The following is a 14,362-nucleotide window of genomic DNA, read 5'->3' as shown; positions in this document are numbered from 1 at the left end:
CAACACAATTACAACATGTTGAAAAGTCTCAGAGGGATAGCTGTGTTAGTCTGTAACCCCCCAAAAAACCAAACCCCTTAAAAAACAACAAATGGTCCTGCAGCACCTTAGGGACTAACAAAAGAAGTAGATAATAACATGAACTTTCATGGGCTCAACCCACTTGATCTGAAGAAATCGGTTGTATCCACGAAAACTCGTGATACTATTTACATTTTTTTTTTAGTCTCTAAGGTGCTGCAGGACCATTGATTGTTTTTAAGTTTTTACAGCTACAACAGTACTGTAAACAACATATTATGCTGTAAGACAATTCTAAGAAAAGGTTGTGGATGCATGTCATCTTTATTGACTGATAAACACTTAACAAAACACTGTGATCAAACAAAATTCAAACAAGGCAATGTAAACAAATGTCAGCATATATATAAAAGCCTGGCAGGCCCTTGGAGACCGTGACTATAATATTTCCCCTCTAAAAAGAAAGAAATCAATGTAAAGGGAAATAAGAGTTAACCATAGTTAAAGGGCTGCTATCCATAAATCATTCCAATGGGTGGTTGGAGTGTTCCAATTATGCCTACCATCTGACATTCATTTTCCATTAGTGGAATATTAGAGATCCTCTTTGGCTGCTCTGCATAAATCAGATGGGATTCACACTTCCATTTTCTGAGGATGAGCATTTCACTACTATGATTGATACTGAAACCCATTTTCTATCTCTGATTTGTACCTTATTTATCCTGTAACCTTAAACACCTATGGCCAGATTCACACTGGTGTGAATCAGGAGTATCTCTGAAGGGAGTTAGGCAATGCTGTCACAACTCATTTGCTAAGAGTGGAGCGGCTGTCCAATGCAAGTCCCTCACAGAGAAAGGATATGCTGACCAGATAAATGGCTTGGTAAAAGACTCAAGCAGGGTGTTCGGTAAAAAGGTGGAATGGGAGAATGGAGTGATCAAGGCTTCTGTGACTGGCATAGTAGGGAGCCAACCTCCCTCTCCTTTATATCCCACCTTAGCCTTCATTTGAGGGGGGGTTCGGATAGCAAGGTCCCAACCATGATTTGTCAGGGGACCAGAATGGATGAGCGGGGGGCTAGTGGAAGCACCTGCATTGTAATTGAAATGATCATGGCGTTACTTGTCCTCCACGCTTTTATCTGTTGGGTAGTCCTGGACTTCTAATAACAATGTCTGTCTCCTTTTGGTGTAGCCAGACAATGCAAAGTTCCACCTCCAAGAATACTCCATATTACCAGCTTGCAAATTTAATGAATTGGGATCCTTACCAGCTTTACATCTATTCACTCGCAGCTTGAGAAACTTGATATTTTGGGATTCTTCTCCCCCATTTTGCTTTAAAATCAATTCTTGGAATGTCATTGTAGCCTGAATAAAATTAGGAATGAGAATGTCAGAATGATTTGGTGCCTATATTTCTGGCCCTTGTAACCTAGGCCTCAGATTTGTCCCAAATAATGCAGTGAACTACTTAAAACTTTAACAAAAAGTGTTTAAAATTTTTATATCATGCCTCTGTTTCATTTGGCTAGCTAATTATGGAGAAAGATTTTAATCAGCGAAGTTAGTGAACTGGGTAATCTGTCATTATTTTGCTTTTCATTACCCTCCAAGATCGTGCCTGTGCAGCTCCAGTATACTTCAACTAAATGAGGATTTAGCATTCTAAGGCATCAGCTTGTAATGATTCATTATTTCTAATTTATGCAATCCATACCGGAAAAGTTCAAAGTGAATCCTGTTAACTAGTTCCCTCCAGGGGTGTTCATCTGGGCATTCTTCTCCACATAGCTCACAGAATTCCTATAGAGTGGACATTTCAGGAAATGAGAATTGTCTGTTTTTAAAGATATTTAAGGAGATGCCTGATTGTTGCCCTACGTTATTTGTAAGTTCATTGATTTCACCTGAGGTTTCAGTGTAACTAAGTGCAGAATAACCACCCTCGGTACTGTCCATTATATTGGGAAAATGCCTGCTTACAGTGAAAAAAGCCTGGAACTCCAAACTATCAAGTATGCAGCATACTAGGAAATAGATTCACAGAGTATAATACAAAAGTGTTTAATTTTTCATGAAAGCAAAGAGGAGAAAGAATCCAGCGTCCTTTGCACACCCAAAGTTTGCCTGCTGCTCTGGCTTCCGTGAGAGTTTCGAGTGCATGGAAATGCTGGATCAGGCCCCTCTGAAACATGAAGAATGGGAGAAAGTACTAAAATGATCATGCCACATTCATCTCACGTGTGCATGCATGCAATGATACTGAATTGAGTGGGGTTGGATGAGTGAGGCTCGCCTCTTCAAATGTAGTAGGCAAGCTTAGCCATGCTAAAGCAGCATCAAATTCCTCCACGAGAAGGATGCAAGCAGAGTTCACCGGGTGGACCGGGGGAGTAAGAAATGTCACTTGAACTTTTTAGAAATTTTTGTTGTTTGTTCTCAGTCTTTCATTTACTTGGTGGTTGTTGTTGTGTATTGAAAAATATTGACCAGCTCTATGGCTAGCCAAAATACTTGGATTTTTTTTTTTTTTGGTTAATGGTTTTGTCATTAAAAAAAGTTGGTAAATGGAGAAAGGTTTAGAAGGATTAAGTGATTTGCACCCAAGATCCACAGCAAATCTGTGTTAGAACACCAGTTTCCTGATTCCCAGTAATATGTCAACAGTGCCTTTGAGACAAGTCATTTACTTTTCTCTTTCTCTCCTTGCTTTGTTCTACTGTGTTGCTAGTTACTGTCAAGCTACCCTGTGGTGACTCAAGGGAGTGAATACAAACCTCAAGGCAGAATGATAAGAACCAGGGCTCAACCTACAGATCGGCTGTGTGTATTCTAGACTTAGATTTCATCTACAAATTGGCAAAGGGAAGCTTTTTCATGCGTGTTAATTGCCCAAACACGGAGTTGCAAACAGTCCCTTTGGGCAGGGCTATCCCTAGAGGAGTGCAGGGCCTAGGACACCCCCAACCTCCACTCCAGGTCCCGCCTGCATCTTTTCCTGCTCCTGTCCTTGCTCCTTCCCCACTCTGCTTCTTTCTGCCCCTTCTCTGCCCCTTTCCTCCTTCCATTCTGTCAGTCCCCGTAATACACGAGGTTCGAAGGGATGCCGGAAAGGATGAGACCACAACTGGGGGTTTTAAAAAGCACAAACTGATTTTATTTTAATGGCGCCAGACAATCATCAGAACAAAAATTGAACAGATTGCCAGACAACACAAAACAATTCCCTGAGGCTTTTCTAAATCACAGTAATTCCCAATAACTGCCCAGGGGTTAGGAACAGTTGAATTAACGCTGGTATTGTCCATAGGGCTGATTATTTACACAACTTTATACAAGGAAACAGTAAAAACCCTAAACCACAACTATTTATAAACTAACTTAGTAACTTTTTAACCACTGTCACTTGACAAGCAATAAGGACAACTAAGAAATCAATTAGGATAGGGATGATGGCGCGGGGGGGGGGGGAGGGGGCTTATACCAGTTCTGGAGACAGCAGGAACACAAGTACCGGTCACATGCTCATAAACTCTCTCCACTCGGTAAGACTCGAGAGCGGGGGGTGCAAGGCGTCTGGGTGATCAGGCCAGGCATTCACTCGATACGAATCCCCAGTGAGAGAGGGGCTGCCTGCCTGTTTTATTGCCTGAGAACTTATCACCCCATACGTTGGTTTTTGCTGCAGTGGGTGGAGTAGCAGGCCTGAGCACAAGTCAGCCCATTGGCTGATCTTTCACTGCAATGGGTGGAGCGAGCAGGGGAAGATTATTAATTTACATGCCCTTATATGGAAAACACTCCACCTCACAGACAGAGCCCCCTATACCAGCCTTAGAGGTATTACAGGCTATGGCTCCCTGCGACGGGCAGCCATTCCTGATGTTCTGTCTCGGACACATTCCATCCCTCCCACCAAACCCCCTCCTCAAGCAATACTGGGAGATGGCAGAATGGAGCAGGCTGGGGCTAGGTCACTACCACTGGTGAGTGCATGGGCAGGCCCAACCCCTGTCGCTGGTGCTAGATGTCCCTATTGCTAATCCCTTCCACGTTCCTCCAAAGAATGGGGCCAGGGCAGTTGCCCTTAACTGTCCTATGTCTTTGGGTACTCTGGCCTGGGTACGTTTACCTTTGTGATAGATGGTCCTATACTCTAAAGTATCAAGCCAATATTCTTGTTACTCCCAGTCCCAAAAGTCCGGTCACTTAGCCCATAGCCATTACACATTGGATCTCACCCCCAAAAAAGGCCTGTGGCCAATTCTGTGATGAACTATTAAAGGATTTATTGTATAGGAAAAGGAATTGGGGGGTTATTTACAGAGTTAAAGCAGGTACACACTTATACACAAAGGTACACATCTGGTTGGCAGAGCTGCATGCTACCCGTCACGTCTCCAGGTGGCGGATAGGAGGGGCCTCTTTTCAGAGGTTTGCCATAAAATAAGTGTGCTTTGTCGTGTGAATATGCAGCCGCAGCCCAGCAGCGGCAACATTACCAGGGTGTGATGGGACATTGGGTGGTATCCAGTGCTCTGACTAAAAGTCACAAGTGCCCGATGACGATGTTGTGACATGGAGAGTGCAGCTTGCCATCAAATAAGGCTGCCCTACCCCCTCACTCTGCTTGTTGAGGGTCTGGGATACTTGGGTCCCTGGATTACTTTGGATAATCCGATTGGCATATGAACCATGATTGGATAGTGACTCCTTACATCACCACAGGGAAGAGAATCCTGACAGAAATTCCCCACTGCCTTGTGGGTAGGTTAGGGAAATCCAAAGGCTATGGGAGTAAACCCAGACAGATAATCCGGAGTGGAGACCCTAAGGTGGTTAACAGTGAGGTTTCATCCAATCTGCTTTTCTGGCATCTCCTGCAGTCACCTCAGTTACTGGCTCTTGTCTTTCCTTTGGATCTAACTGGGGTGACCAAGAGGGGGACAGTGCCGGTTGAGCAACACACTTTCCTTAAACACTAGCCCAGGCAATGCAGCTCGCAGGAGGAGACACTTACCCACACACAGCTATACACAGCTACTATAGTCGATACAATAAACCAACTTACCTCCAGCTTGGTAGCTGGAATATGCAGACAATGTGTCCTGAACTTGAACCTGATCATGATCTTACAAACACGGATTCAATATGTTAAACAGTAGTCCTATACCAACAGTTACATAAATTGAATGTTGACATTGCTGCTGTCCAGGAGACCAGATTGGCAGATGCTGGATTAGTAAAAGAAACCAGCTACACCTTCTTCTGGAAGGGTTTGAGTTCAGAGAAAAGACGTCTTTATGGACTTGACTTTGCTGTTCGAAACAATCTGATGAACTTTATCAATTCACCCATTGCTGAATCAGAATGCATTATATCCCTAAAGCTCTGCACCAAGTCAGGATATGCTAACATCATAAGTACTTATTCACCCACACTAATGTTGTGCACTGAAGACAAGGACCAATTCTATGGTAATCTTCAGAAAGTTGTTGATTCCTGTTCATCCAGTAAACAACTGTACATTCTTGGTGATTTTAATGCAAGAGTGGGACTCAATCACCAGTCCTGGCCCATTTGCCTAGGTCATCAGAGCATTGGGAAAATGAATAAAAATGGTCAAAGGCTTCTTGAATTCAGTTCTCAGAATCATCTCTCCATCACTAATACTTTTTTCAAATTAAAAGACTTCCACAAGGTCTCATGGCGCTACCCCAGATCCAGTCACTGGCATCAACTCGATCTTGTACTTGTCCGCAAAAAACTTGTCAACTCTGTTAAATTTACATGTGCATATCACAATGCAGATTGTGACACGGATCACTAATTGATTATCAGTAGAGTGAAAATTGCTCCAAAGAAACTCCATACGTCAAAGGATTGCAGAAAACCAAAGATTAATACCCTCAGTACTAGAGATGCACTGAAATGCCCTGCCTTTGCGGAAGAATTCAAAATGGAAGACAAACATGTCCAGCAGTCTGTTGATGAGACATGGTCCATGCTGAGTGCTACAATATATGAATGTGCCACATCTGCCTTTGGAACACAGACATTTTCCAACAAAGACTGGATTGATGAAAACGTTGACATTCTCAGGCCTCTTCTTGAAGAAAAAAACAAGGTTTTTCTGAATAACATAAAGAATCCATCGCAAAATTCAAGAGATCAGCTTCACCAGACAAGATCTGTTCTTCAGAGAGAATCCAGTATCAGAGGAGTAGCTGTGTTAGTCTGAATCTGCAAAAGCAACGAGGAGTCCTGTGGCACCTTATAGACTAACTGAAGTGTAGGAGCATAAGCTTTCATGGGCAAAGACCCACTTCGTCAGATGCATGACGAATCCAGAGATGCATGAGAGAATCCAGGCAGTGTACAAACAAGTGTTAGGCCAATCTATTTTCTGGAATTCAAAAAGCATTCTATATGGGCGACCTGAAAACCATGTATGATGGACTGAAGAAAGCACTTGGACCTAACATTACCAAGGTTGCTCCATTGAAACATCTAAATGGACAGGTGATCACAGATAAAAACCAACAGATGTCCCGATGAGTAGAACACTACTCAAGTCTTTACTCCCATGAACATATAATACATCCTAAACTTGATAACCTCATTCCAACTCTTCCAGAAATGTTAGATCTAGATGTAGAGTCTCCGGTGGAAGAGCTTCCCAAGGACTGGATGCTCTCTCCGGTGGAAAAGCACCAGGTAACGATGGGATTCCAGCTGAAGTCCTGAAGACTGTCCTCATCCCCTTCCTCTATGACTTACTTATAAAATGTTGACGAGTGGGAGAGGTATCATGAGGGACACAAACATCATTACTCTCTATAAAAACAAAGGCAATAAGAGGGACTGTAACAACTACAGAGGCATCTCTTTGCTAAGCATTACAGGTAAAGCATTTGCCCATGTCATTTTTAATCACCTTCAAAAACTTGAAGATCGAGTCTATCCAGAAACACAATGTGGCTTCAGGGCTTGCAGGTCAAAAATGGACATGATTTTTTTCTCTTTGACAACTACAAGAAAAATGCAGAGAGCAAGGAAAGCCTCTGTTTATAGCATTTGTGGACTTAGCAAAGGTGTTTGATACAGTCAGTAGATCAGGACTATACAAAGTGTTAACTAAGATTGACTGTCCACCAGCTCTACTCGAGCTCATAATATCTTTTCATGAAGATATGAAAGCAACAGTGTACTATGATGAATCTACATCTGAACCCTTTGTGGTGAAGAGTGGAGTCAAACAAGGAGGTGTTCTTGCTCCTACCCTCTTTGGTATATTCTTCTCAGTCCTATTTAATTGTGCATTTCTGAACTCACACAGTGATGTATTTCTCCACACAAAGTTAGATGGTTCTCTTTACAACCTAACAAGACTCAAGGCTAAAACTAAGGTCAAGAAAGCTCTCATTAGAGAACTCCTATTCGCAGATGATGCAGCGCTTGTTGCACACAATGAAGACATGCTAGAGGCACTGATGGATACTCTGTCCAGAGTAAGTAAACTGTTCTCTCTTGACATAAGTGTGAAGAAAACTGTTCTATTTGCTAAAGGTGTATCTCAACCCCCCAAGGTCATTCTGAATGACAGTCCATTAGAGGTGGTTCAACAATTCTGTTACCTTGGGTCTACTGTCACCACAAATCTCTCCATGGATGAAGAACTGAACATCAGAATTGGGAAGGCAGCCACAATTTTGGCAGACTTGCAAAACAAGCAGGGAACAATCCCAAACTGATACTGAAAAAAAAGATATTGATATACCAAGCGTGCGTATTAAGTGTCTTACTTTATGGATCTGAGAGCTGAACTACCTACTCGTGCCAAGAGAAAAAATTGAGCAGTTTCCACTTTCGCTGCCTTCTCAGAATCATGAATATTAAGTGGCAAGACAAAGTTTCAAATGTAGATGTCCTATCAAGAGCTGGCATATCCAGTCTCATAGCGATCCTTAACAACAGACAACACCGGTGGCTTGGCCATGTGAGGAGAATGAGTGATAAACGCCTTCCCAAATAAAAGAACCTCTTTGGTGAATTAACAAGTGGAGCAAGGGCAAGAAGAAGGCCAAAGTTAAGATTCAAGGATATATGTAAAAACACTATGAAAAGGTTTAACATCAATTGAAGCTCTTGGGAATCTACATCATCAGATCACTACACCTGGAGACAATTATTACATCAGGGCACGTCATTTTTCGATAGGACCTGTGCAAGTCATGTAAAAGAACTCTGCCTCAGAAGCAAAAATTCTCAGACTCATGAAAACAGAAGTAGACTAGCATGTAGCTATTGTAATTGACTATGCAAATCCAATATTGGACGCATAAGCCATGAAAGAAGTTGCAGATCCAGGCACAACATATAGATTGTCACTGCCGCTGCTCACCACCGTCTCTCAAGACGAATGGGCCATATACACTTATACACACAAATGAGTCCCAATCTTGCATTTCAAAAAGGAATCTGTGCTTCTGTGACAAGCAAGCTCTCTATGTCCTTTAGGGCTAACCCAGGCTAATTGCTAGGGCTCTTTTGCTTATGAGTAATAATCCTTACTCCGAGTCCAAGCAACATAAAAATACAGTCCCTCGTTATTAGGGGTTTTTCTTCCCTTCCCACTTCTGCTTCAAATTGCATATTCATCTGATGGGATGAATTCACTTGCAAATCTCATGTTGATGGGACACTGGAGAGTGAAGCGTGGAGAGGAAACAATAAAGTCTTTTGTCCCTTTTATGTCTGCTTGAGTCCAACTAGGGTTGAGAAACCTTCCTCGTCGGGTGGGATGCAACCCCTTCTGTTGGCATCTAGCATTTCGCACTAGTTAATGTTTCTCTGATATTTTACTACTTGTCACATCTCCCTTGTTATTTGACAAGCCACATTTATCAGTGATTTGGGGGCTTTCTTGTCTTAGAACAACTTCCCCAAGATCTTGTGTGAAGAACAAACACTCTCATCCAAACAGGATGCCTGGTCAGAACTGCAGCTCACTCGCCAGTCTCCCTGTACACATACATTGCTACCCAGATGATTGATAACAAGGAAATACGTGTTATTTGCTTGGGAGCTGGCATGTGAACTATATTGATGTTCCAGCTCTACAGGATGGAGCATGGGGAGGGACTGTCATAAAGAATGCAGCTGTCATCTGCAATCTCCTTCCCCAGCCCTCCTTGAATTTGACTATTAGTTTAGCCAACATTTAAAAATGGGGTGGGGGAGGGAGGGAGGAATAACATTGCCTTCATGTTTTTCTTTATGAGATTTAAATTTAGCAGTTTGGGCTGATACTGCATTGTACACTTTTATCTGCATTTTTAAACCAATTCCTTTTGGAATCTACTTGTCTGTCTGTCTTTCTTTCTTAGTTTGTTTATTTTGCCCACATGTTAAAAGGGCTAACAGCCTGTGTTTTGAGCTTAGCACGATGGTAGTGATGATGTGTGTGTTCTCCATGACTTTATGGCAAAATAATTCAGGAGCTATATTCCCACTCAGGGCTGATCGTTTTTTGTTTTTTGTTTTTAAATGAGAAGTTCTCAACCAGAGGTTTGGGGCCACCAGTAGGTATTGGGAGGTATGCCAAGCAAGGCTCCCTGGGACTGAAGCTGAAGCCTAAGCAGCTTAGTTTTGTGGTGTCTTCTTTAGCCTGAGGACCAGGGCAATTGACCTGTTTGCTACCCCCTAGTGCAAGCCCTGGCTTTTATGTGCAGGAAAACAGTTGTGGCACAGAGAGACAGTGTAGCATGCTGTGGAGGCTGGAGGAATTTGGACAGAAAAAGGTTTAGAACCCGTTTTAAACAGGAGCTGACATTTAGTGTGGGCAGGAATAAATCTTTAATAAAAGATCATCATGTGACAAAAGCTTCAGGAATACATCCAACCAAAATTGGCAACCTAGTACCATACAGTGACCCACAATGGAATGTGATTTGCAGACACTTGGAGTGTGGGGTAGTTTCATACACTGGTCACTCAAACAGAGATGTGAAGACACAACTTGCATCTCCCATCACACTGGCTGGGAAAATATTATGGGATTGGGTATTAAGGCCTAGGGCAAAATTGGGATAGCTACTTTGCATAGCATTACGTTCAAAGTGAGAGTGCTGGGGAAGGATTTTCACTGGTTATCTTCCAGACTAGCATCTTCAATACCATTAAATAGGACTCAGCACAATGGGATTTTATCTCTGCATGTTTCTGGGATCTAGTTTTGGTGTTTCACCAATTTAATGCAAAAAATCCAGCAAAAGCAAAGTGTCAAGGAAACTTTCCAAATTGTACTTTTGTGGAATAAAGCGTGCATGAATTATGAACCCTCCTAGGATTGTCTTGGAGTCTCTAGGAATTAAAGATCAGTCTTTAATAAAAGATTGTCATGTGGCAAAGCTTCCAGGAATATATCTAACCAAAATTAGCAACCTTAGCACCATATAGTGACCCACAATGGAATGTGATTTGCAGACTCTGGGAGTGGGGGGGGGGAGGTAATTTCATACACTGGTCACTCCAGCAGAGCTCTGAGGACTAACGCCCATCTTATATTTAAGAAGGGAATTCAGTAGTAATTATTCCTTAAAGAATGCTAATGTTTGGATGTGGTACAGACACTGAGAGCTTTTATAGTCTGCAAAACAGAAGTAGCAATTAATCACTGCAAGGACTAAAAACTTTATGACAAGCTGCTACTGAAATGTGCTACTGAACTGATGTCAAGGCCATGTTCTGCATTACTAGAGCCTTAGCTTCACACACAGAATAGTTTGCAAAAACAGCCCATTGCTGGAATACTGTTGCAGCCTCAATGGAGTTAGCAATGTTTAGAGCCCAAGTGCAAGGCATATTAAACACCCGGTTGATTTAGGGGTGGGATTTTCGCAAGTTCTACTTCCCATTGACTTTCAGTGGGAAATAAGTACCTTGACCCTCTGGGAATTTTTAAAAATCCCACCCAAAGTCCATCTTAAACAGAGTTAGAGGACACAGTGAGTAAAATGCCAACCACAGCCCATCTGCTTGAGTGCTCCACAGTTGCTAGAATCACTGAAACTGAACCAATATTGGAAACTAACCGGGGGAATTTTTGGTATAATGTATAAGGTAGACAAGGCTGTAATCCCCAGCAGTAAATCAACTATTCTCAAGATCAGATCTCTTCAAGAAATGATCTTTCAGAAGATACAATTGAGGTGTCTTGAGAAATAGATGAGATGTTCCATTCCTGTTATGATCGTTGGACCTACAGATTCACCCTAATCATGAACTCAACTGTAAAAAGTGAGTGAAAGTTCATATACTGTCATAATTTTCTAGAACAATGAATGTTGATAGGAAAATGTGCAAAATTCCAACAGACTGAACTAGTCCAAGCAAAAAGCCAGCTGATATAATTCAAGTACTGTGTTAAGATTATTCTTAGTTTAAAAAAAATGGACTAGGAAATCAGTATACCAAAATTGGTGGACACAGCAATGAGAAGACAGACTGTTCTACCAATCAGTCCCCTTTTTGGCACCTTTAGAAAGAGAGTGAAGGTAGCGGTGGGGGTGCAGTAGGGAACTTATTACAATAATGTTGGCAGAGTGAAAGCTCAGAGAAGGAGCAAAATCACCATCATGGCGGCCATCCCACCTTATCTTGGAACCCTGGATCTTCTTTGTCCTAATCCTGAGACAAGCCCTGACCAGACAGGGCTGGAGATAGTGACCCAGATATCACCAGCTTCAGTTAAATCCCAAAGACAAGCTAGGATTTGAGACTTTGGGTGCTTACACTTCAGGGCTTAACTTGAATTAAGCTACACAAATTGAGCTATGTCAATTGTGTATCTTATTTTGAAATAGGGAGCATCTACACAGCGCTTATTTCAAAGTAGAGCACTCTTCCTCCAACTTCCCTTATTCCTCATATAGTGAGGGTTACAGGAGTCAGAGTAAGAAGTCCTCCAGCTTGACAGTATTTTGACACCATTTTGAAATAACTGGTTTCTGTATAGACACAGACTAAGTTATTTTGGAATAGTCCTAGTTATTTTGAAATAGTGTTGCAGTGTAGACATACCTTTAGTCTCCTCTCCCCATAAGTCTTTTTTCCTTCCTTTCCTTATTTCTTCTTTTTCCTATCTCTCATTTTTACTCCTGTCTACTAAGAGTCTGGCTTAGTCATCCAAAACTGAATGTTTTGCACATTTCTGTAAGCCTGTGATCAAAGAGAAGCAACTAGATTAATAGATTCTGCAGCTAAACGAACCAGGGATGTTGTTACAATTAGAGCCTTAATACTTTACATTTCAAATGCTTTAACTGTTTACCCTCCTTTCTGTATCTTCAATAAAAGGCTGAAAAGATTTTTTTTTTTACAGTGTCTTTGCTGGGATAGGCTGAGGTTTCTTTATGTCAAACCCTGAACCATGTTTAACACTGGATGCAGATGGTAGCAGGGTTGTGTTAACAACTTGGACTGTTTGGGCCCCTTTATTCCATCTACTTTAATACAGCATCCTATTTTGTATGGATTGTAGCCAGTGAGGCCGGGGCTGTAACCATTGCACCAGAATGGATGGCCAGAAGCTAACTGCGCATTGTGTGCAATAAAGCCCTGATCCAAAAGCCATTCAAGTCCATCAAAATCATAGTGCTGGAACTAAATGTGCAGGGAGTGGGGAGGGGGAACCACACCCTCTAGCTTGACGTGGTTCCCATTACATATCTGAGTTTTCAGTTTGACTCAATGGCTCTCAGCATCCCACAGCCCGATAAAAAGGCTCCCATTGCTTTCAATGAGTATTGGCTCTGGCTCGAAGCTATTATGCATGACAGAATTTTTAAATCTCCCTGAATGGAGATAGTGAGCCACAAATGTATCATGTAATTAAGTTCTGTATTTGGACATTTGAATAACTTGATTTTCTTCCATGAACAATCATTAATGAACATCAAATCAATGAAAGCTCAGGCCTGATTCTCTCCACCTCATTTGGACTTCTGTGGGCTAACTCCTGATTTGTACTACTGTGAGCTCAGACTCAGATGCCTAAACAGCTGATCTGAGTAATGCCTTGGCATTTTCAAACTATATATAAAATATATTTACTTAGTCCAGCCTTTGATTATTTGTACTTCCGCCAGCCAAATACTGTAGTGGATACAGGCTGTGGTAAATTGTTCTTTTTCTAATCTCTAAAGCTCATTGTTCTGTGCTCTTTCCAGTGGACTATAGGCAACGAGTTATGAGATTCTCCATTTTTTTTCTTATTTTGAGGTACATTTTAAGAAAAAGTCTGTGTTTTAAAAGATGTATGATTTGAAGTGCATAATCTCTTGGCTTTTTGTTGCCCAGTATAGCCTGCATACTTTTTTTTGGCACTTGAAGAGTGGCTGATGCTCCATAATGAATATTTTAAGAGCTTGACTGTGTGGGCATGACTAGGGAAAAGGGGGCTATTTATCCTCTGTTGCTGGGTTGGTCACAGGAAGCCCAAGAGATATATACATTACTATCTGTAATAGTAAGGCTACATTGAGCATTGTGTGGCTGCAGATGTGGGTCAAACCCTGTATTTTGGACCAAATTCTTCTGTCATTTATTACAGGTTTATATTCGAGTAACTGCAATGATTTCAACTGAGTCATCCTAGATTTACAGTAGTGTACCCGAGAGAAGAAATTAACCTATTCTTTCTTTTAAAACTGTATATGTTTTCTGCATGAGAATTTCCACTTGTGCCAGTGATGTTAATTTCTTTACATTGTTTAGCTTAAGGACAAAACAAAAGCAAGTGACACAATAGTTACCATTCAAATGAGCAGATTTGTTTCTGCTTTTGTGCATTGCGTTGATCTCAGGATTTTTTTTTTTCCAATAAGAAAGATTTAAAACTTTGTAATGCTTATTTAGGAAAAAAACATTAAATTAGAGTTTCTTAATTTGCTTTAGTAATAATAATGTACGGGGCAGTAAGTTTTTATAAAATAATTATAAATTTAAAAGAATGATTCTTACATCTAGAAAATGTCTTCCTGCTCACTATCAGCATTGTCTGCCTCAGAACCAAATAACAATTCCTGGAACAAGGAATGCTCATTCTCTTCTTATTTAATTGGAAGACCACTTTCTCATGGGCACTTGTACTGATTTATGAATACCTATTGTTCTTAATTTAACTATGCATTCAGTCTCACACAATGGAAGATAAATACAGTCTGGCCTTGATTCATTTGGTTTACTTTATATCAGGGGTCCCCAAACTTACAGCTGCCAGGACCATATCACTCAGTTTTGTTCCCATAGTGGGCCAGGGCAGGTCAATT

General features: G+C 41.4%; 1 long non-coding RNA gene across 3 annotated transcripts in view; it reads left to right on the top strand.

Annotated features, from left to right (window-relative positions):
- The window catches only part of LOC142827298 (uncharacterized), a 205,472-nt gene that overhangs the window by 83,548 nt on the left and 107,562 nt on the right, over positions 1-14,362 (top strand). The window lies entirely within an intron of this gene.

Source organism: Pelodiscus sinensis, chromosome 2 (genome assembly GCF_049634645.1).
Source record: "Pelodiscus sinensis isolate JC-2024 chromosome 2, ASM4963464v1, whole genome shotgun sequence".
In the NCBI taxonomy this organism is placed as follows: domain Eukaryota; kingdom Metazoa; phylum Chordata; order Testudines; family Trionychidae; genus Pelodiscus; species Pelodiscus sinensis.
The sequence above is the reverse complement of the archived record's forward strand: the minus strand, read 5'-3'. Positions and strand labels throughout refer to the sequence as shown.